The sequence below is a fragment of the Ambystoma mexicanum genome, chromosome 4q (assembly GCF_040938575.1).
Source record: "Ambystoma mexicanum isolate Mex_15411 chromosome 4q, UKY_AmexF1_1, whole genome shotgun sequence".
In the NCBI taxonomy this organism is placed as follows: Eukaryota; Metazoa; Chordata; class Amphibia; order Caudata; family Ambystomatidae; genus Ambystoma; species Ambystoma mexicanum.
Window position 1 is genome coordinate 1,155,312,140 of NC_090928.1, and position 24,585 is coordinate 1,155,336,724.

Below are 24,585 nucleotides of genomic sequence, written 5' to 3' on the forward strand. Positions count from 1 at the left end.
TAAAACAGTATCAAAGGCTTTTCTAAAATCACTAAAACATAAATATAAACTATCATTACCTCTATCTTTACATGCTGAAATAAAATACTGCAACAAACTGAAATTGTTCAAGGTATTATGACTTTTCCGAAATCCGGTTTGAAAAGGGAAGCACAGCCTTGCTACTTGCACCCATTTGTTCAATTTCTTAAGGAGTATAGTAGCAAATATTTTCTGACTGGTAGCTAGCATTGCCAGTAGGCGGTGGTAGTTTAAAAAATCTGCCTGCTCCGCCGTTTTAAATACCGGAATCAGAACTGATCTTCACCAACTGGGGGGATGATGCCTTCCATAAGTACTTTGTAAAATAACTGCTCTAAGAAACTGGCCCAGAGTAAAGGGTTCTCTTTTAACACTGTGTCGGACAGCATATCCGGCCGGGAGCCCGAGGACTATCAATAGTTTTAATGATCTCAAGTATATCATGTGATTCAAATCACTCAATAACGTATGCTTAAGGTGAGTACCTATTGTCCTTTAGGATCTGGGATCTTGGGGTTTCATATCATTCTTTAACTGCCCACATCCAATCAAATTCTCTGATGCGGTTAGCGCCAATGCTGTTGCTATTATTTCAAAATCGTCTAACCATGGTCCGAAATGGATGTGTTCTAAGCCAGTTTTTGTATTGGGTATTAGCTTGTGCCTTCAACTTACTTGAACTATAATGTTCAGCACACTGCCAATCCCCCTGCTCCCATCCCAGTATAATTGAAATTTGGCAACACAACACATTACACCTCTCTGGCCGCAACCTCCCATGCCACATATTGTAATCACTGCTTATGATCATACACGTTGCATGTATACAGCACGCGTTTGCTTCCTTGCAAGGTCTTTAGAAAACACCAAACATAGGGCCAGATTACAGAAACTTTGCTCTGGTACAAGTGCGGAAATTGCACGGTGTTAGCACTAGGGCAAAGTTTGCCATATTTTTGAAAACACTGGGACATTTTAGAACACTATTACACGGTGACAAGTGCACCTTGAGATGGTATTAACACGAGGGAAAAAAATTGACAGAGTACAATAAAGATACATTTTCAGTGAGTTTTTTCACAAGGGCAACGTTTGCCCTAGTGCTTAGCACTTGGACAAACTTTGCCCTGTTGCAATAATGCAGTGAAAATGTATCGTTTTTGCCAAAGGGCAATTTTTTTCCTCTTGCTTATACCCTGCCAAACTGCGCTTGCAAATCTTTAGGGGTTGAGGAAAAATGTAGAACGTTGGTTCAGTTACTCAGAATACTCGAGCATCCCTTTGTTTTTTTTGTATTAATTAAAAACATTACAAGAAAGGAAGAAGCTGAAACCTCGCAAACTCGCTGTGGCAAGCTCCCCCAGAGGACAATACCAGCAGCGACTCTTCGCGAGGACAGAAACGTAATTATGAAAATGACCTTCTGGAGTTTGTTTCACTGCTTCCATGAATTACAGGATGCAAGTCGCTCGTTATTTACAGAAAACTCTCCAAGCAATTAAGGCACTCCAGTGCTTTTTGGCAGGGCAATAACGATACGATTGCCTTGGGCTTGCGCGCATGCCCACTTGCACGCAGCTGCGTCGCGGGAGCAACGCTTGAAGTAATTGCGAACTTGTAAGGCCTAAACAATCTCGTGGAAGAACGCGGCATTGTAGCACGGGTCTCGCGGGACAGGGAAGCATGATATCTCTCAATATGGCGGAGCAAGGCAACACGTTACAGTAATAGCTCAAGACAGCTTGTGAATAATGGATGCCCGCACAACGCACTCATTGCTACTGGCGGCGCAGAGTGCACTGCACAATGAGTGGCGATCACGTAATCCACGACCCCACAAAGGAATACAAATGTCACCCGTTAAGAGGTGTAAATTATGCATGTCCAGTTTGGTAATAGTGGGCCATTAGGGCATGCTTAGGTCCTGTGCAGAGGTACAATCAGCGTTTTACAGTTTAGAACGAAATCCATCATTACAAGGCCGACATCAGGGCTAGGCTTCCAGTTTTGCAAAGTGCAGCTTTCTGAAACATGCTTTCGTTCCTAGTATATGCACACCATTTTCCACCTCCCCATCTGTGTATTTTTTAAACATTAATCAAGTTTGTTCCACAGACTCATTTCACCAAAATGCAAGGGGTAGTGGAAAGTGACATCACACAATGCTTGACTTCTGATGACATCACGTGATGTCATTTGACCCCGCCCCTAAGTGACATTACGGGAAGCGAAGGAACACAATGTTTTGCACCTTGACAAAACAGGAAGTGGTATTACATACCATTGGATCCTAAGTACACTAAGTACACTACCAGACATATGGTTACAATATCACTTTAAGGTGATATACATTTCATACAAGAATGGATCGCCATATGTATCGTTAATATCAGTGTGTATAGGCCCATATTACCAAATTACTGTGAATGTAAGCAGACGTCCGTGGCCAAATGATAATGATGTGTTATTATATAGCACTTATGCTTAAGCGCTAGATATTGAACAAACATACACACATTATCTCCCAACCTTTGTTGGTACTCACGTATATACCTCAGAAGAATGAAAGGCTGAGTTGGCTGTGCCTGGATTTGAACCTGCAAACTTCAGATCACACACACATCGCATCAGCAAGCGCTCAACTCATGAGCTGTCTTACTGGCTATAGCTTTCTTATAGGCTATAGTAAAATGAGCATTACATGTCTGAATGTTTTCAAAGTCAGAAAGCAAAGTACACTCTGTAGTGGATACCATTACGCTGGTAACTGAGATTTACCAGCAGGCAAGTTTATCTGCAGGTCTGGTGCAAAGTGGGCCATATGTCAAGCCTGCGTGGGTCTACTTTTCAGGCTTCAACGTTTGGCAAAATACATACCATTGGGAGGGTCCATAACTGTGTATTAAATAATTTAGAGTAGCACACTCGAACATCATCGTGTACTCTGGGTACTCGTTACCTTATACATGCAAACAAACATCCTGAACAGCCTGCCACAGAGATAGGAACGATAGACACACTACAACAAATCATAAATTGTCACACAATTAAATCAATGGCCACTTTGTGTGCTATGGTCAGACATTTCTACACTGTGCACAAGCTTTTGGGCGCAAAGATTTTGTCAAGTGACCGAGGACACCGAGAAGAAATGTCTTGTGATGATCATAACAGAGGTAATGGCAGAAAAAACCTGCTATAATTTCAATTTGAGAAAAAGCAAAACAAACAGGGCCTCATTACAAGTCTGGCAGTAACCCTGCCATTGCTAGCGGTGGGTTGCCGCCGTACTTGCAATATTTACCAGCGCCTGGCTTGCCGGAATCACCAGGGGATTATGACCCCAGCATTCCCGGAAGTCAGGAGCCGGTAAATATGACTCAATGGGAATGGGGACCACGGAAGCACCAGCACCGTTAATAACAGTGCTGCTGCTTCTGAGGAACTCTACGGGCGGGTGCCGTTTCGCCCGCCATGTCTGCCCCTGGCAGGCAGGACGGCACCCGCCCGCAGAGTCATATTATGCCGGTCAAGTAACAACGGTGCCGGTAGGCTTAGTAGGCCTACCGGCAGAGGTGTTGCTAGGGGGGGCTATAAGGCTATAGCCCCTGATCTTTTGGTTGTAGCCCCGGATAGATTCTCAGGAGCTACAACCGAAAGGCTAGCTAGCCCGTGGTCCCAACAGTTCCGACATTAGCGTAGCCCCGGGTCTTTTCCAGACCTAGCAACACCCCTGCTTACCGGCACCGTTGTTAATTGATCGGCATAGTCAGAATGAGGTCCGTTGTCTGAAATAGATGCTTATTCTACTCTAAATGCTTTTTGGAAGTTTTTGTCTGAATTGTGAATTTGAGGTGTTGAAGAGCAGACTAAATCAGTCACTCACCCCCTGAAGTGTGCCTGAAATCAACCTTAAATGAGTATAGCAATTATTCCAGAAAGACAAATTATTTGTTATTTCTATTCTTTCTTATTTAGGGTCACTGCTCAGTGTTACCCTTGTAGAACCCCTTGTTTTTTTTTAAGAGTCCCGAACAAGAAAGCAGCCACTCCGGAAACAAAGAGCCACATGACGCTGGATGCAGCGAAGGAACTCAATAAAAAAAGAAATATATATGTACACATGTTTTTAGTATTTATGGGTAGCAAGGGAGACCAAAGGGGTAGCAAGGGAGACCTCAGGGATCACTGTGGCAGCCGCTGGCAACCCCCAAATTACGTCCAAGATTTATCCTATTAATTTAAAATGTACAAGTGTTACAAATAGATGCAAAATATGATATTTCTGTATGTTATGTTATGTTGTCTTGTACCACGCATTGCTGGCACTTGCATGGTCTCTTGCTGCTCTAGTGGATCTGCAATGGAGGAGGTTGGGGATGGGGGAGAGGGTTATTAGTGGGATTGAGAGGGAGAAGAGCCAGAGGGCTTTGATGTTTGTGTGTTTGTTTATTTATTTCTAATGCGCACCAGACCCGAGAGTATCAGGGCACAGCTGCAAGACAGTGCAAGACATGTGCTTTGGTAGCTTCAGTTCAGAAATAACAGTCACTGAGCGTTGGTGCGTTTTTCGTTGGTAGCCATCATGTGGTGTGGTTGTGCATGTGTGCTTTATGTGTGCTTGTGTTTGGTTTCATTTTGGTGTTGTTAATTGTGTGCAATTTGTGGTGCGTAATCCATCCAAGTGCAACACTTTTCCTACCCCAGGGCCCATCCAAGTGTAGTAAATTTCCTACCCCACAAATCCATCTAAGTGAAAACACATTTCCTACACACAATGTATAGCTAGGTGCAACACATTTCCTACCCCTGAAGTCCTTTTTAGAGCATCTAATTTCCTAGTCCAAAATCCATCTAAGTGTAACACATTTTCTACCTCAAAAATATTGTTGTGTTTAAAATGAGTAAAGTGAATAGTGTGACAGTGTTTAGTTGGTTTGAGGACAGTTGTGTCACCATTGCGTTCAAACAGGCCCAAGCATTCGCTACCCATGTGTTACACCCGACTTTGTTACCTTGACCCTCCAGGATAACATCTAGACTCCATACAAAGGGTTATCTTTAATTTATTTCCAAGCCCACCACATTGATCTTCCTCCGCTATATCCAGCTTCGACATTGTGCACCCTTTAATGCATCCAGATCCAAAGTAGTGGTCACCCTCGGGCACACCTAGACTCAGTAAACTGCCCACTCAGGAAGTTTATCTGCGGCAAGGTATGACTATACGGTCATGCAGTACTCATCGATTTCGCTTGTTTATAATGGGTGGTGTTTATCCCTAAGAGATGTTCTTATTTAGGGTTTTTGAAGAGCCATGTTTTTAATAGTTTGCTGAAGTTCTGGTGAACCTCTGTCCTCTCATATTTCTATTTGTAGGGAGTTCCAGAGATTGCCTGCTGTGTGGGAGAATGCTGGTCCTCCACATTTTATTTTGTGGATTTTCATGGTTCAAGGCGCGTGTTGTTGCTGGATCTTAGTGTTTGTGCAGGTTTGTAGATCCTGCATGTTTCCTGTATGAATTCCGCTCCTTGGCTGTGGACCGCTCTGTGTGCTATGGATAGTGTTTTAAAGAAGATTTGCTTTTGACTGTTGGCCAATAAAGCATTCATTGTTCTTGGCCTCAAGCCCAGGTATCGTATCTCTCCAGGACTGAAATCCCTGTACTGGCCCCCAGGGGCTGTGAGGATTAAATTCAAAACCCTTTACATTGTCCACAAGCCCTTCTGGGGACTGTGGCCTCTATACCTTCAACTCTCTCTTCGTAAATATCATCCTTCTAGAGCTCTTCGCTCATCCTCAGGGTCAGTCGCTTCTCCAAGCAACAAGTTGGTGGTAGATCTCTTTCTTTGGCTGGGGTCTTCCTCTCGAACAGCCTCCCTGCCTCTCTCAAACTTGAGGAGAACCAACTCCGGTTCCGGAACCACCTCAAGACCTGCATCTTTGCTTCTGCTTTCTCGCTTCCTCTCCCCTGCTGAACTTCCAGCTGAAACCAGAATTGCACTGGACACCTAGCTAACCTCTGATCGCGCGCCCAGGTCCCCTTCCCACCAATTGCACTCCTCCACTGCCCTCCTGGAAATCCATACACTTGGGGCTGTTTTTTCTGTATCCGTACAGTCCCTTATCAGCACTTAACACTTGATGTCTGCACTTACCCTTGCACTTGCCACCAGCTGGCCATACTTTTTATGTATTGGTTTTTTATGTATATTTACTGTTTATCTAATGTAATGAACTGCCCCCTCACCCTTCCCCTTGCACTTTTCCATTATCCCCTCCCCTGCACTTGCACAATCTCAATATCACCTGGCCTAGTAAGATTGTTGTGTCTATCTTCCCTCTGTTCCCCCCTCCCTTGCCTCGTCCCGCCTTGAACCACTTGTGTATAGGCGCGTTATAAATGCCATATCATATCATTCATAGTGCCAGTGTGATGTGGTGAGTTTAAGGAGCTTTCTTGCTGCTGCGTTCAGTATCCGTTGTAGCCTTTGTAACATGTAGTCTGGCATTCCTACGTATATGCTGTTGGCATAGTCTATTTTTGACATGATGAGGGAGATGATGGCAAGTGTGTTTTGTGTGAAAGGCAGGAATGGGAGGATATTCGTTATCATGTGAAGGTGGAAGAAGCATTTCTTAACTATTACATTGGACTATCATTCTAGCGTTAGTTCTTTGTCCATTAGGATTCCAAGGTATGTGATCACCTTGGTTTGTTATGGAAGTTTTCCCTGCTTGGTTGATCATGGAACGTACAGGTTGTTTGCCATTTCATTGGGTAAATGATAATTTCAGTTTTGTCCAGGTTTAGGTTAAGGCTGTTGGTATTCATCCATTGGTTTACTACCTTGAGACAGTCGGTTAGTGTTGCATTTTCCTCTTAGTTGGTGTCGATTTTTATATATGATTTAGGTGTTGTCTGCGTAGTTGTATCAAGTGAGGTCATGTTTTTTTTCATGAGGTTTATTAAAGGTGTCATGAAATTAAAGAGTAGTGTAACATCAAAGAGCCTTGTGGGACTCCATATATTGTTTTTTAGGGTGTTGTTTTGAAGCGTACTAGCCAAGTTGTTTTGGTTCTTTCTGTCAGGAATGATTTTAGCCAGAGCACAGATGTGTTGCCAATCTCAATATCTTCAAGTCTTTTGATCAGGGTGTCGTGATTGACCGTGTCGAAGGCTGCTCACAGATCAAGTATTATTAGTGCTGAGTTTGTGACAGAGTCAGAGTTGGTCTTTAGATCATCCCAGATGCACAGTAGGGTGGTTTCTAGTGATCTAATTTAGTGATCTAAATTATGGGGTAAACTCCAGTAGCCAGGATAAACAAAACGAAATCATAGAGTTATTGAATTACCAGTAAAAGTAATGTGGATTGTATGGGATATTCATGGCATATTAATGGCTGCTTGGTGTACAGTGAAAGTACTGCAAGGGGTCACTTTGGGTTATTTACCATATGATATAAATATCCAATGCAATCATAGCTCATAATTAGATGGCATTTTAAAAATCCAAGCTATTTAAATCAATGTTTGTACCCTTACCACAATACTCATAAGGCGCCTGTAGGTTCGAAAAACTGCAAACGAATTGCTCCCCTGATTTGAGCGAACACAAACTAACCATTTTTGATTATAATTAATGAATGGTAACAGCTTCTTAAATGATTTTAATCTGCAAATTAGATGCACCCCGTCCTTTGTATGTTTACCATACAGCAGATGGCCGCTCAACATTGGTTACAGAAAAGCAAGTCAGTCTAATTGCCTTGACAGCACTTATTAATATGATCCCTCCTGATATTTAATCAACGTGCAATGGCTAACACGTGCAACAACAATTAAGCGCGCGTCGGGTGCGCTTCATTTAACACACATCCCACTATGCGCCAGCATACCTGCCGTTATGCCTGCGGAACATTCTTTTTGACGAACCAGTTTGGTAATGATTTCTAACACTGTTTTGTGATCATGAATTTCGTCAACTTGTGTTCGTCCACGTCTTCATCGCGAATTCTTGGCGCGGCAGCATTACTCTGCCTCAAGAGAAAAGAATCAAGTTGTTGACTTGCATAAATAATTCAGCATTGCTGGTGAAATCTACTCCCGCTTCAATCGCAGCAGCAATGAAAGGTCAGTATGTGTCAGCGGTTGGACAAACTTTTTTTTTGTGTCTTTTGCAATTTATTGTTCACAAAACTGCAGATTCGCAGGTGCGATATATTTAACTTTGGTTGCTGCTGGCTCATGATACAGGATTCCTGCGACATTTTGTTACATTTCCCAACGACCTGAACGATAATAAGCGGTTGATCCCAAAACATTGATCTTTGCACTGAATTACTGATTTGTGCTCCTAGAACAGAGCTCACAAACAGCAACATTCTTTCCTCGTGTGTGAACATTGGCAGACATGTACACAAGCCTTTTCATTGGATTTGTACAAATGCACAAATAACATACACATTAGTAAACATTTTTGGGAGATAATGGGTACAGAATAACAGATGGAATATAGGAATGTATACATGAAAGTTTAGGGTGAAGGGGTGGAGCGATGGAGTCAGGAAAACAGGGTCTAGAGAGAGGGAACAAGGAGGTGTAGATGGTGGTCAACATTGAAAGATGGTTGGAATATCTGGATGGGTGGATAGATGGATTTATGAAAGGATGAAGTTGAAAAGGATGGAAGAATGGAGGCAGGAGATGTAGGGAGGTAAATATGGACATATAGGGGAATATGTATTGATGGTGGTTGAATGGATGGACGGACCTTCATACGGGGTGGGATTTTGGGAGGCGTGAAGGAATGGACTCAAGAAGTGGTGGGTGAATGATTGCATTAATGAACAATGAACAGCAAATAGACACTGTGGCAAATTAATAGATGTGGGGCATGTATGTACATGTTTGGTTTTTCATAGCGTGAGCCAAGCTGTGAAGCCTGGTAGATCAAGGGAATGCAGGGACAGTGGTCAATACCATGATAAAGCACATGAATACATTTAGAAAGACGGAAGCCGAGGAAGGCAGGTTTTGTGGGACCATTAGAGTCATGTAGGAAGGTTTGGGAAATGATAGAATGCACAGAGGATGAAAAGGAGGGATTCATGTATGCTACTTGCATGCATCGATGAATGAAGGGGGGATAGTGGAATGGTCAAATGTTTGGTGGAAACCTTGGGAGTGGACAATAGGAGAGTGAGAAGGCTGGAGAAAGAACCAGTATTTCCTTTCATTATGGATGTATATGATTGGATGAAAGGCGGATGGATGGAAGTTGTAAAAAAGGAGGAAGAATATGAGAGTTGTGTATAGAAATGATTGGACTGAAAAGGAAATAATTGGCAACATGAAATGTTTGGAGAGTTGCATGATTGTCTTAATGTGGCAGGAGGAAGAAAAGAGTTATGCATCTTCTTTTCAGTCCTCTTCATCCTTACTGCAATTACCTTTCATTGATCCTATGTCAGGCTTTCTCTTCCACTGTGGCTCCCCTCACAGCATCTCTGTTATATTGCTTGATAGTAGCCCATGTACAGGCTGGAATGTGTTTAGTGTGGTGAGATTCAGTCAAGATATGTCATTAGTGGAAAAGGATGCCATCACGGAACCCCAGGAGAGATTGTAGATAATAGTCTAGAGAGCTCTACAGTCTATTGGCAGTTGAAAGGGGGAACTGAGAGATGAGGCTGACTAGTGGTCCCATTTACCCATCATGATGAATCAAGGGAATTCATTCCTTCTCCCCAAGGGGGCCCCCCTCTCTAATGCTAGGGTGGTGAGCCCGCTCGGCAACACCCTCCCTAGGGTTGAGTCATGTGGCACCTCACCAAGACAGACTGCCCATGTTGGGACAAGAACTCTCATTCCTATGAGGAACTCTCTAAAAGATACCTTGAAATGTCTGCCTTTGAAATATTAGACTGATAAAGAAATATGCAATATAACGACTTCTGTAAAGAAAGAACTACCACATGTTATAGTCAAGAAGAAACAGATCCTGTCACTTTAAATGGAAACCTCAATTTAACTGGGCAGAGGAGGATGGAGTCGAGTGAGACGCTGCAGCAAGCGGAGGGAGAGAGACACAAAAGTCAGCCAGGGAAGCCCCATGGCAACGTATCACCTGAGAGGTGAGAAGACTGAGCAACTAGCGGAGCCTATGAGTTTGGAAACTGTTTGGGTGCTGAAGGCGGAGCGCTGGACACGCAGCATCCTTAGAGAGGGAAAGAGCGAGATGCTGAGGGTGGTGGTATAACCACAAAGACTTTGTGGTGGGCCGGAGGACGCCAAAACAAGGCCAAAACCACTAAGCGGTCAACGCTGTATATTCTCCAGGTACCCAAAGAGTTGCTAATCTGTGCAGAAGGAAAATATGGAACATGGGACACAAGTGTAGTGAGAGAAATGAAGGAAGAGAAGGAAGCGATGGAAACATCGATCCCTGAGCGATCGAATGACCTGGTGACATTGTCCCAGAAAATCCAAGGTAACAGGGAGAACAGGAGACATGGGAGGCCACTGGGGAATCGTTATGGGACTGCTCATACTCGTCCCAGTCAAATCAAAGTGAGCATAACCTCTAAAGTAAGAGACTGGAATAATGGCAAATCAAGAAAGCCGAATGCAATAAAGATTGAAAGAGAAACTACAAGGGACACACCTGGAGAGAAATGCAGATAGTTAAATATGTCTAAAGACAAAGGCTATAAAGAGAAGGAATACTATGAATTAAGAAGCAGAGAAGAGAATGCCAAGAGGGAGAGTTGTTGAGGCTGGATATACTGTCCTGTGATAAGGGAAAGCATCTAATTTTTGCAGAGGGAAAGAACAGAACCAATGTAACAGGAAACCATTAAAACAGATCAAAGCATTCATCCATGGTCACAGAAACCAACAGTTGAGAAAGAACACAAGTATGATCATAAACAAAAGGGGGTCTGAGAGTCTCTATACCAGCATGAAAACAGCCCAATGACCTGTTCTTGGCTGAATAACCCCTGCAAGAGACTCTACCAAGTCTTTAGCTCACTGTCCCTTTCAGATAGAAGAACTTTCCCTGCATATCAGGCTTTGTCCTGCCCAGGGGCAGTCCAGCACCGAAATGCTAGGCAATTCTTCTCTGAGCAAGAGTACCAACGTCAACCCAATACATGTGTTTCAACCTTGTTGGGCATCATCAGTGAGGTGGAGCTGTGCCTCTCTAAGAACAGTGAGCAAGGCGTCCACGTCTGTATCACCCTGGTAACTTGGGGTGAGACCCAAATTTAATTTATGCATAACAAAGGGGGGTCTGGGAGTCTCTCTACCAGTACGAACACAGCCCAATGACCTGTTCTTGGGTGAATAACCCCTGGGAGAGACTCTACCAAGTCTTTAGCTCACTGTCCCTTTCATAGAGAAGAAATTTCCCAGCATATCAGTCTTTGTCCTGCCCAGGGGCAGTCCAGCACTGAAATGCTAGGCAATTCTTCTCTGAACAAGAGTACCAACAGCAAACCCGTACATGTGTTTCAGCCTTGTTGGACATCATCAGTGAGGTGGAGCTGTGCCTCTCTAAGAAAAGTGAGCAAGGGGTCCATGATATCTGTAAAGAGTTAAACAAACTGATTAAACAAGCTACAAAAACCTATTTAAATATAACATATCAAGGAAAACCCAGAAGACGATATTTGCAAGTGTTGCGGTTTATTACGCGGTCACACTCAACTCAGGGAGCTCCTTTCCGTCCAATGAATGTGGCGCACAACAAATTACTATGATTTAGATTTAGGTCCTATTTGTTAAGCCAACCAACCCGTCTTGCACTGAACCCCAACAAATACCTGGTGCCACAATGGACTAGTAACCAGGCCAGTGTGTAGTACGAATATAGATATATTCATTTATTTAAAATAAATTTGACAAATAGACTAACATCAGCCACTAGTGCTGTGGCAACACAAGAACAAAAATGACTTCCGTAAAGGCACCAACACAGAGATAATACGAGGTATGCAGTCACAATTTCTTTTCAAATTACCCACCAATACAGAAAAAGAACAATTCAAGACACACAGGGATTGCTTATTTGGTTTATAATACTTTTCTCCAAGCAACGCCCACCCTCCAAACATCAATTAGAATTGGCTCCTCTGAATTGAAGGGAAAATTGAGTGAGAACACAATGGGAAAATTGTTTTAGGATTCTGATCACAGATGCAATATGAGGGAAAGAAAAGCAATGGGAACATTCATTTTGCCACACCTAAAGAGAACTTGGTGGTTTTGGTCAGAGCACAATGGGAACAAAGGGGCAATTTCGTTTTTGTACTGCACATGCAAAAGAAATACCAGGCTTAAAACGTCTGATTTAAAATGAAGGGGATAAATTGGGAATTTTGTTTTACACCCTGCACACTCAGTGGAAACAGGGTTTTGGGATACATTTTTTGGGTAAATCTTTATACCTTTACCGGCACAAAACGCACTGGGAAGACCTTGTTGGTTTCAAATGCCAACAAAACACAGACCGTGATTTCCATAGGGTAATTCATTGATTTCCTTTCATTAAATATGCTAAGGATCTACACAGACACACATGATATTTTGCTAGGGGGATAATAACGTAAACAATGCTTGACAATGCATGGCCTAGACAATGTATGGCTTTGGGGATCGTTTTACTTATAGGATATGCCTTGTAATGGACATCAGGCAACATCAGGGCACCTCTGGGACAACAAGGGTGTCAGTCAAGGATAGTCTCCTCTGAATCCTCCAAGGGGTCCCTGTCAGCTTCTGTCTCTTGGTCCCTTTCTCCAATGAAAGATTTGGGGCCTCTCTGTTTGGATGTTTCTCGCAATAGTTCATCAGCAGGTTGCCTCCCGGAATTAGTAAAAAAGCCCAGTTCTAATGCAAACTTGTTTACTTGTAGGGCAAATGACATCACAAACTTGTCATGATTCCCGCGAAAGCGATTGGTTGGTTTTCTCTACCCACCTCCCACCTGTTCACTAATAGGACAAGGAGATGAAGTGTGTGAGTTAGGACAGCTGTGAGAGGAGAAAGCTTTGTCATCCCAAACTGACATGTGGGCTCAGCATGTTCAAAACTCTAAAAATCTATCAACATGGCAGGTACCCTAATTTATGAATATATTTAAAAAAAATACATTTTAAGGCAAATCAGATGATGCTAATCTGAAGTCGGCATGTCCTTCCTATGCAGAGATACTTTGTTTTCTTCATTTACTAAAAAATGTGCCACTTCATAGTTCCCATGTTAATTATTTCCTTCACCCTCACATCAACTTTCAAATCTCTAGGAATCAAGGGAAGGCCCAAATCAAATTTTCATTAATAACTTTAGTTATCTTTATCACACAAATTTTGTTTAGCATGTTTCAAAGGGGGTTACTTTCACTTTTAACAAAAGTCTAGAATGACCACCTTAGCATATACAATGCCCTTTTTATGCAATAGTATGTATTTTTCTATTAACTAAACTGCAATTTGTTTTCTTCATTTGCTTTCAGTTTCATTTTCCCTTTAGCATGTGACCAACCAGAGGCTGGCTCATGTTTATGTTCACCTCCCCCTTCAAGTCCTGTGCTGGACCTTATTGCAACTCTAATGGACATTTGATGGGAATTGTGACCTCAAGGTCACATTTGCTGAAAGAACAGGCATGTCCTTATCTGTTTATCTGTATTTCTTTATATATTTTTAAGTAATTGCCCTGATGGGTGGTTGACAACCAGAACTCTCTCCCCAGGACAGCAGAGGAAAGATCTTGGAGGTTAAGTTTAATCTTTTAGCTGAAGTGAGCGGCTGCATGCAAACATTCTGCAAGCAATGGCTTTTAAACTCACACACAATGGGCCTCATTCTGAGTATGGTGGTAGTCATGGTGCTATATGCGCCATGACTACCTCCCATACCGGTTCCGTCTCTGGTTTGGTGAAAGGGAGACTTACCGGTCCAGTCCGACCTTGGTGGGACGGTAAGTCCCCATTCACCAAACCATTCCCCATTCCCATTTGAGCCCCCATAGGGATCAATGGGAATGGTGAAGTAGCTAATAACGGTACCGCAAATTGTGGTACCATTATTAGCTCCGAAGTCCCTTAATGGGTCCCATCCACAACGCCTGGTCAGACCAGGCATTAAAGGAGGGATCCGCTAAGGGACCTCGGAATAGGGCGCAAAGGGATTACCGGCACAGGTGTCCTTACCGGTGCCGGTAATCACTTTGCGCACAACTCGGAATGAGGCCCAATGTATTTTACATGACATTTTAGAAGGCACCCAGGCCTTATATCCATGTGTAATGTACTTCTGTAATCTCACAGTTGCAAAATACATGAACATCACTTCTGGATTGTCCATATCTATAGGGCAGATACATGGGAAAAACATGTGCAAACTCTGAAAGTCTAGTGAGCACTTCTCTCTGCACACTATCATGTGGATGCAGAAAAACAAAAAGGGAAATTATTTTATTTCTTGTAAATGAAAGAAGCTTAGTTTCAATTACAATTTTGGGATCACAGTCTCCTGTTGCATAAAGATATTGTACACTCTGCTGTCTCTTTAAGTAAAAGTGCAGCACTCCACGGATTGAGTAAAACAGCATTGTCAGCACATGTCTTTCTTTTCCTTGCTAAAATCCATTGTGCGTATCTTTGCACTTTTGAGATTCCAGCCCAGTTTCTTTCCTTTGTGATAATTGCGCCACCAAATTTGAATGTTGAATTTCCATTGCAGCGGTATCCACCTTATCCACGCAATGATCATTTTCCATGTGACAAGTAGTTGAGCAATTTTGTGTTAAAAAAAAATCTGCATTGTCTCTTGCCATCTGCATGTTTGATGGAGATGTATTAAGAAACAACATCTATTATGGCCAACATAAAATCATGCTCCCAAACTATTCTGCTTATTTTGCTGAGAAAGTATTTTGTGTCCCTCAGGCAAGAGGGAAGTATTGACACAAAAGGAAACAAAGTTTCATCAACATACTTTGAGATGGTTTCCAGTTGCGCTACATGAAGGGTGACTATTGCTTCTTGTATGTAATCGCCTTTGTCTAAAATTACAATGTTGTTACCCTTGTCTGAGGCTTTGATAACACAGTTTGATCAATTCTGAAGCTCTGTAAAAGTTACCATTTCTTTTTTAGTAAAAGTTCTTTTAATTTGACAGTTCTGTTGCCTGACCTTTTTCAGGTCATGAATGATGAAATCCTGAAAGGTTTCAATGCATCCTCCTGGTTGGAAAGTGGGATTGAATCTAGATTTGTTTCTTAATTTGTTTTTTATAGGCCAGTCAATGTTAATTTTTAAAGCTTCCCAGTTAGTAAATGGAACCACCTCATCTGCTGTAGCATCTTGTAGAGGTGGAATCAAGTACCCCCACCCAAAGCTCCTCCCCCATGTTGCCAATATGTTGGGAGCCAGAGTGTGAGACACGTGAAATGCCAGTGAGAGTACCAATACCAAAGAGAATCCTGGATGTAAGATACCCATTGAGAAAGCCATACATGCATACACAACAATATGATGGGCATTTGAAAGAAATCCTGGAAGAAGCTTGAAAAGTGAGTAAAAGAGAAGATTGGTGACGTCATGAAGAGAAGAGCTGATGCACCCAGAAGAGATGCAGAGGCGAGAGAGTATAATCACTCTATAGACACTCAGAAGAGGAGATGCCAAAGATGAGCAACATTTCAGGCTTGAGATGAAGATGCTCATGCTAACAGAAATAATGAAGAAGATATCAAGTCGTTTTACAATTGTACAGAAGCAGTAATGCAGGTAGACAAAGTATTCCTAAAGGCTGGCTATGTAGTGAATAGATTATGTCGATGCGCCAACGTATATGCATAGGAATGTATGGACTATGGATGATTCCACAACACACTTTAGCAGAGCAAGATCTAGTAAAAAGGAAGGCAGTTAGACATTGGAAAATGTAACCATGGAGGTGAACCAAGGAAGGGTTCGGCTGGCTCAACACCAAGAAGTCAAGGCCACCTTGGGCCTGAGTGTTCGGAGGAGTGGTTAATGAACGTGTGAAAGAAAGAACAAAACTCCTGTCTTAGGTGAGGAGTGAGAACATTGAAGACATCAGAGGTTCATCATTTAATAGTATTTTAAATGCAGAAAGACTCAAAACATGGTTTGCATTCACATGGTTGGATGAAAATAGACACTGGGGCGAGCTGTATCGAAACCTAGAAGGCATAGTATGCCTATATTCCCATATATTCTCAAGCTCAGAGAACATTTTCAAGGCTAAGTTCAAAGCTTAATTGACTGGCAGACAGCAAGGGTGATGATGAATGACAGGCTAATTGGTGGGAAGATAGGTGGAATATTACAGAGGGGTACAGAGGGGTACAAGTGTGCCAACCAATTGGAGAGGGCCACGTAATAGAGATCCCTATAGTTTGTATAACCAATGGGACGTTGTGTATTTGATGACGTTCATAGTGACCTGCACTAGAGGAGGGCTTAGTTGCCCCTCCTGATGTTGGAGACCCAATCACCAAACCTAACAAGTATGGAATGTATACCTACATGATCCCTGTAAGCCTATCACCTTCCCAAGTAGGTTTTTGTAGTTTGCCACATAGATTGATGTCAATGATTACGTGTTTTTGCTATATAACCTGCATTCTTTATGAAACTCACTGAGTGTGAAGATCGAGCTTGTTTGTGGATGTTCACTGTAACTTTCTGTTTTTGATAATTGATATTAAAACATTTACACTTTGCCAACTTCCTGAGTCAGTTTGATTATTGATGTTGAGTATGTTCTGCTTCTCCATCCATCTCAAAGTATTGCTACCCTGTCTTAAAGGGATGGGTCGGACACCCCAGTTCAGCCTGATTCCAAATGTGCCAGACCTAGAAGCGTACAAGTGTCTTCAATAAATGCTTCTGTGTGTCCATTAAATGCAATACTTTGCCATGGTATACATATTCTATGTTATGCCCCAATATGGTTTAATGATCTTCTATGTTCCCAGTGGTTTCTGAGACCTGTAAAAGGCCCTTTCTTTGCCTTTTTGCTGAATTGCATTCTGGTATTTGTAGTCTCCCAGTTAGGATGGGTGGTAGGCAGAATTATATGCAGTACCCTTTGGGAACCCCACACACAATTAAGACTACAAGTGACAGTACAAATTCACCTTTGGTACAAGCCTGTACTACATAGTAAAGTGGTAGTGATGGCTGAGCAGCCAGGCTTATCTCAAGAGCAAGTGAGCAGTATCAATAGTTACAGAAAGGACAGCAATTAATATGATTCAAACAAACACTGACTCAAGGTTTCTGAGTAAAATAATATATATTTATTTACACATCAGTTATAAAACATTTCACTAAATTAAAGCAGTTAAAAATCACGCTCTTAATACACTACACCACACCCAACAGATTCTGGACAAGTTAGGCTCAAAATGAAGTATGAGCAAAATGGCACTCCCGTAATTTAAAAGGGAGGGAAAGACAAAGTTAGGCATAAATTGGGCAGCACCAACAGGTAAGTAAGCAGGGCAAAATAGAAAGGGAAACTAAAGTGATGGAATCAAATCAAAAAGGCTTAGGGCCCAAGTCAATGGGACAAAAGTCTTTTGCTCAAGATCACACAGTTCAGGGTAGTGAGTGGTTAAGTCCTTGCCAAGAGTTCCAGACGAAGTTGGTTGGCAGAAAAGTTAGTTTAAAGAGTAGAGAAGGACAAGCCCTCGGATTGGAGAAAGGTTTTACACATCTTCACTGCGGCTGCACGAAATGAACAATCGGATTTGCACAGTACCTTTCAATGGAGAAGAAGCTGTAGCTGAGGCGGATGTTCCTAGCAGGTCTTGGAGGCTCACGGTTCCTGAAGTGACTGTCGGACTGACATGAAGTAGGAAGACTGGAGGGTCCTGCACTGCGCAGGGAAGAAACCAGCAGCAGAGCAAAGCAAACAAATCAAAGGTGCGCTCCTTAAAACCCAAGCAGGGTCCGACCTTCCGGGCTATCCGGTTTACTGTAGCTCTGTACAGAAAATTCGACCAGAGGAGGGAGTCCTGGCTTGCAGTTTGGTCAAACTGTTGGTCCCACCAGCTCAGGGGAAGAAGATTCCTGATAGATCTTCTCTGTCGTTGGAGTCTGAAGATTCGGACATGCAGCAGGGCTTCACCGGGTGGTACAGTCATTTTAGGTGTCCTGTTCTGTCAGCTCCTCGTCGATTCTTTCATTACAGTAGCGACTCTGCCTTTCCAGACCCAGAGACCTGCTTTTTATGCAGTTTTCCCCCATTCACACAACATGGCTGTCAATCACACAGCAGGGCCAATCAGATCAGAGTGTGACATGGGTATCCAAGGAGACCCTGTGCAGGGAGTCCTAAACCCCTCCCTCACATCCTGCCCCCCCAGGCATACAGGCACCTAAGGAGGGCTTCTGTGCAGAAGCCTGCGAAAGGACGTTGAACAAAGGAACCAAACCTAGTTTGTCACGCAGAGAAAAACATGAGAAAGTCTTTTACCAAAATAAATGGCAAATAAACCTAGCTGGAACCGTATAAAAACGTATATGGTCTAGCGGGTTTAAGTTTGAGGCTACTAAGATAGCCTAAAACAATACCAAGGTTATTGAAGATAACCATAGCAGGAACAATTGGATAGCTACCACTGCCACCAGCCAAGTCTTAATGAAATGGGAGCGAAACAATGCTCCAAGAGAAACAGATAAAAAGGGATTTTTAACCCTTTCCAGTACTCTATGTAAGATAGTTTGTACTGGGTTTGTGGATTTAAAAAGACTAACAAAGTCAATGGCAACTTTACATGTTTCTGAGAGACAGTAGTCAGTCTCAGAAAATGGAGTCTGAGTTGGGAACTCTGAAAGACAACCCTGTGTCACTGCACTGAAGGTGCTGTGTAAGACACAGTAAAAAGATGATGCATATGGAGTAGGTGAGGCTCCACAGTCCATGAACACAAGAACATGTTAAATACACATAGCAAAACACATGTAAGAGTGGGAAAAAAAGGCTCACACTCTTACCAGGTGAAAAAAATAAATCCTAGAAATTCAGCAAAGCTGCTGAGGGACTCAGTAGGTAAGGGAAATTAGCCATTCTGGAGAATTCTCCTTAACAATGGTGGGTATGTATTTATTTTTACATTTATAAAGCACACTAAGCCCAAGGGCATCATGGCACTGTTAAAGGAACACAGCTGTGTTCCTAGTGAAAGTGACATCATGTAGGATGGTTCAGGACTTATCCTGTTGAACACAATTGTAGAGGTGGAAGTTTCAGTGGTCCCCATCCCTGCCATCAACCATTGCAATATCCCCACTGCAGTGATCCATTTCACAAAAATAGACCTCAAGAATGCATTTATCTCCATCCCATTGCACCCTGACTCCAAGTATCTCACGGCATTCACCTACAGTAGCCAGAGGTTACAGCACACTCATTTGCTGCAGGGATATTGTGAGTCTCTGAGCACTTTCAATAGGGTACTGCAAATGGACTTAGGGAACCTACAAGTACAGAGCTAGTGTGTAGAAAAATAGAATAGCAGTGTAGAAATGACTCAGTTACACTTTTGACTTTATTTCCAGAAAAGGGATATAATGTTGACAAAGAGAAATTGTGATACTGCCAGCAAGAGGTTGCATACCTAGGGCAGATAATAGCAGCAGGGAGGAGACTAACTCCAGAAAGGACAGCAGCAGTACACCACACCCCAAAAGCCAAACATGGTTAGGCAGATGCATCAATTCCTCGGATTATGTAACTATTGTCTGGCTTGGATATTCGATTACTCCACCTACACCAAACCTCTATTTCAGCGGATAAAAGAAGCACAGCAGGTTAAGGAACCCCTTGTCTGGACAGATGAGATGGTCCAATCTTTTCAGGAACCAAAACATGCAATCAGTAATGCACCTGTTTTAGCAACACCAGATTACAACAATCAATTCTTCCTGTTCTCACATTCTAATCGTCAAGTGATGATGGCTGTCCTCACTCAACAGACATCAATGGGACATAAGCTTTTGGCTTATTACAGTGATTTCTTAGACCCAGTAGTGCAAGGACATCTTCATTGCACTGGCAGCAACTACTGTTGTGATACAAAAATCCTCAGCAAACACAATGGGATTCGCTTTCACGTTATACATGGAACACCTGTTTTTTCCAAACTAGAGAAATCAAAATCCGCTCTCACCACACAAAGAGCGTCAAGTTACAAGGTCATTCTGTCCAACCCTTCCATTCACACTGTCAATCTAGCAATGTTCATTGCAGATCCAGTACAGTCAGACAACCTGATTGCACTACATACAAAGCCACTTCAGATGGCACTACCCATGTTAGGGAAGATCCACTTGAATAAGGTGAAGTGCTCTTCATTGATGATTGATCATATCACTGGGGTCAGACACATGGGGCAGCAGTAGTAAGGATTGAAGAAGGTGAGTACAAAATGATATTTAAGGTACACATGCCCTCACATAACCCAGCCCAAGCACAAGAGCTTGTAGCACTAAAAACAGCAATGGAGTTATTAAAAGGGTGCTTCACTACCATGTTCTCAAATTTAACATATGTCACATCGACAATACATTCAGGCCTCTCCAGGCGGCAGAGGGGAGTCTTCCAAAAAAACAGGTGGCACACCCGTGCATCATGCTGCTTTACCTTCTAGGTTAATTGATGCGTTAACGCCCCCAATCATTTGCAGTAGCAAAGAGCGCAGCTCACACCAAGGGCACAGACCCTATTGATTATGGTAATGATGCAGCAGATGTAGCAGCAAAAGAAGCAGCATACCTGGAAATGCCAAATCCCACAGTGTCTCTGAGGTAATATTACAGCAAGTAGAATGTATAACTCCTTACAATGCAATACTCATATTATAGAACCACAGGCATATGGTCCCCCACAAGAGAATACATTATGGATCAAAAGAGGGTGTTCCTTATCCCCCAAAGATTTAATACTGGAGACAAAATATTTCAGGAAAAGCCCCAGGAACTATTGACAGTTGCCCTTGAGCAGTTGCACTACCCTGCACATCTATCTAAAAGTACATTGCAGCTGACATACAGGATGAATGGTTCAATCCCAGCATCCAAGAACATCTTGATAATTTCATACTTAATTGTACCGCATGTCAAAAGTACCCTTAAGATGTTGAAAGCAACATTGTCCCACACCTCATAGCCATTTTGACACCTCCACATTGATTACGTGAACGTGGTTAACAGGTGCATTATCCTCTGTTATCTAATTGTTGTGATGTGAACATTCTCTTGTTGGCTTGAAGCAGGTACCTGTATCCACCCCAATACCAAATCGGCAGCCAAATTCTAGTGCATGAAGTATTTCTCCGGTGGAGAATATGTGATGTCCTCAGATCTGACAATGGGATTCACTTCTTTAATGAGCCCTGCAAAGAAATGTTCTCTTTATTGGGCTTAAAGCGCAGAGTGTGCTCAATCTATCACCGCAGATCAGTGGGGTTGTGGAATGCCTACATGGTCTAAAAACATCTTTCTAAAATCTGTAGCACATTGAAAAAGACTTGACTGTACTGTTTTCCATTAGCATTGTTGCCTCTTTGTAACAAGTAAGGGTCAGATCATGATCTTACTCCTCAAGAGATAGTAACAGACAGGAGGCTGCATACTCCACTCACAACTGCACCCACAACTTCTGATGCACACAATTCTGATCAAATTCTAGATTGTGAATGACACGGATATTTTAGGGAGTAAACCAAATTCGTCAGACTTATTTCACACCAGATTGGTCCCTAATGGAGAGAACTAACTTAATCAGCAATGGACACACTAACAGCACAACAGACTCAGCACTTCGAGTGCTGAAACAGCTTTTCCCTGACAAGGAAATATTAATCTCCAACTTCATATGAAAGTACAATAAACCACAATTTAAAGGTCCCTACGATGTCATCTACGCCACACCCACAGCAGTTAATGTTGCTGGTAGCAAGATGTGGATAAACATAACAGGCACCCGGAAAGAACAGATCCAACACCCCTCTCCAGGAACAGGAGGAGTAAAAGGAGTGAGAAAAAGATGAGTGTCATTGATATTTATATTTTGAATTCAATGCGCCCCTTCTGGTGGAGAGATGCTATGACCTTTTTAAAGCCTTCTCGAAAAACAGACAATGTTAAAAGGAGTATGCCTTGTATTTTTTCTTTTTTCTCGTTATCTTTATTTTTCCTTATGGTGGAATATATATATATAGTTGTTTCTAGGGGTGGGTCCATTAACGTAACTAACACTGTATGTATGTCTGTGAATAGTAGTATATAGTAATATATTGATGACCAGAATTAGGAGGGATATATGACAAATCTGTGGATGATGTCCCTTCTCCCCTAGAGGGAGACCTTTCCGATGTGTCCAGGGTGGTGCATCCACAGACAATAGTCCTCCTGGGTGTGGTGCACCAGGGGAAGATCAGATTGGAGAGGAAGTCCCTTATGAGATTAGGGATGACTATCCTCTGAGAACCAGGCATACCACAGCTGTGTTAGACCCTCCTACTTTGCCCAACCGTAACTTTGCTCCCAAGAACACAAGAAAAAGAAAGAGACATTTGTATGTTTGGCAGGAGAGTAAACCAAAAAGGCAAGAGACATTATTGTGAGTCTGGGAACCTTATCCATACTAGAGCCAGAGAACAAGAGGGTCTTGGGCCATGAGAGAAACAGAGATAGTAGAGAGGGAAACATGCTTGGCAGGAGAGTAAACCATGCTATTGCAATAGTGCATTGCGAGTCTGCGACCCACACCCATATGAAAGCCAGAGAATAAAAGGGTCTCAGTGTCACGCCCACCTGGTCTCCGCTGGGGCGTAGCACGTAGTCGTATGACCAGGAACTGCACTGGTGTAGTTTTGATGGTATAGCGGTGTCCTCTTCCTTGTTATCTCCCCAGAAGACGTTAGCCTGTAATGTAGAAATAAGAAGTTAGCTAGGGTTGGATTGGCCCCACTACCTGCCACGTCCTGGTGGCCGTCTCCTCTCTTGCTCACCTATGAGTTTGGTGAGGTTGGCGCTCCGTCCTGCTTGACCTTCAGCAGGGGCGCGGTAGGCTCAGTATTTCTCTGCTGGGCGCAGTTACTTCATTGTTCCTGAGTGCTGTTGCTGCTTTTTCGGAACTGACCACAAAAGTGATGGGTGGAAGGTTTCGAATGAATCTAAACCACTGGCAATTGCTCTGGGCCAACCTTCCACACCACCGTTTTTTAGCCCGTCTGCGCCATTGCAAAAGGGGACCAGCCATGTGCAAATCAGTCAGCAGCTGCCGCCACCGAAGGTAGCAGCCCAGCCCGAACTGCTAGGCCAGGTCCCCTCTGCACAGAAAACCAAGCAACCCCAGACATGTTTCGGCCTTGTTGGACCTCCTCAGTGAGGTGCAGCCTGGTTCCCTGTGGCACAGCGAGCAAGGGACCCACGTCTGGGCATACCCTCTCTCACAAGGAGAAACAAACTGACCACAAAAATGATGGGTGGAAGGTTTCGAATGAATCTAAACCACTGGCAATTGTTCTGGGCCAACCTTCCACACCACCGTTTTTTAGCCCATCTGCGCCATCGCAAAAGGGGACCAGCCATGTGCAAATCAGTCAGCAGCTGCCGCCACCGAAGGTAGCAGCCCAGCCCGAACTGCTAGGCCAGGTGCCCTCTGCACAGAAAACCAAGCAACCCCAGACATGTTTCGGCCTTGTTGGACCTCCTCAGTGAGGTGCAGCCTGGTTCCCTGTGGCGCAGCGAGCAAGGGACCCACGTCTGGGCATACCCTCTCTCACAAGGAGAAACAAACTGACCACAAAAGTGATGGGTGGAAGGTTTCGAATGAATCTAAACCACTGGCAATTGCTCTGCGCCAACCTTCCACACCACCGTTTCTTAGCCCGTCTGCGCCATTGCAAAAGGGGACCAGCCATGTGCAAATCAGTCATCAGCTGCCACCACCGAAGGTAGCAGCCCAGCCCGAACTGCTAGGCCAGGTCCCCTCTGCACAGAAAACCAAGCAACCCCAGACATGTTTCGGCCTTGTTGGACCTCCTCAGTGAGGTGCAGCCTGGTTCCCTGTGGCGCAGCGAGCAAGGGACCCACGTCTGGGCATACCCTCTCTCACAAGGACAAGCAAACTGACCACAAAAGTGATGGGTGGAAGGTTTTGAATGAATCTAAACCAATGCCAATTGCTCTGGGCCAACCTTCCACACCACCATTTTTTAGCCCGTCTGCGCCATTGCAAAAGGGGACCAGCCATGTGCAAATCAGTCAGCAGCTGCCGCCACCGAAGGTAGCAGCCCAGCCCGAACTGCTAGGCCAGGTCCCCTCTGCACAGAAAACCAAGCAACCCCAGACATGTTTCAGCCTTGTTGGACCTCCTCAGTGAGGTGCAGCCTGGTTCCCTGTGGCGCTGCTTTTTCGGAATGCTTGGATAATCAGGTGAGTCTCTATCTCAATAACAGGCTGGTATAGATGCGCATATTGTTCCAAGGCTTTAAACGTGTTTGTCT